Source organism: Penaeus monodon, chromosome 31 (genome assembly GCF_015228065.2).
Source record: "Penaeus monodon isolate SGIC_2016 chromosome 31, NSTDA_Pmon_1, whole genome shotgun sequence".
NCBI lineage: Eukaryota > Metazoa > Arthropoda > Malacostraca > Decapoda > Penaeidae > Penaeus > Penaeus monodon.
This window is the reverse complement of record NC_051416.1, coordinates 7,413,503-7,413,859: the sequence shown is the minus strand read 5'-3', so window position 1 is coordinate 7,413,859 and position 357 is coordinate 7,413,503. Positions and strand designations below refer to the sequence as shown.

The 357-nt window shown below is 36.1% G+C and overlaps 1 protein-coding gene across 1 annotated transcript in view; it reads right to left on the bottom strand.

Moving 5' to 3' along the window:
- LOC119593018 overlaps positions 1 to 357 on the bottom strand; it is a 27,676-nt gene that overhangs the window by 26,786 nt on the left and 533 nt on the right. The window lies entirely within an intron of this gene.

Below are 357 nucleotides of genomic sequence, written 5' to 3'. Positions count from 1 at the left end.
TGAAACCTCTAAAAATTGATGTGATCTTAAGTCCTACAATTACATAAATAAAAAGAAATAAAAAGTCCTTCCTTGGATACCCTATACATAAAATACATCTATGATGGTAGGCTTATACAAATGACGAACCACCAAAGAATGAAATCACACCCAAATACTGGCATTTGCCTGATAAACTACTTTTGGAGCTGCTTGAACCAATTCAAAACAAGTAAACCAATCCACTTGTTAAGAGAAACTTTGGACTTGTGGCCACACTCTTCCTAGAAAATAATCCAAACCCTTCATCTGGGACTTGGCTGGGAGGATCAGATACACAAAGTATGTCATCTTTGCCAAAGAAGGGTCAAAGAATTT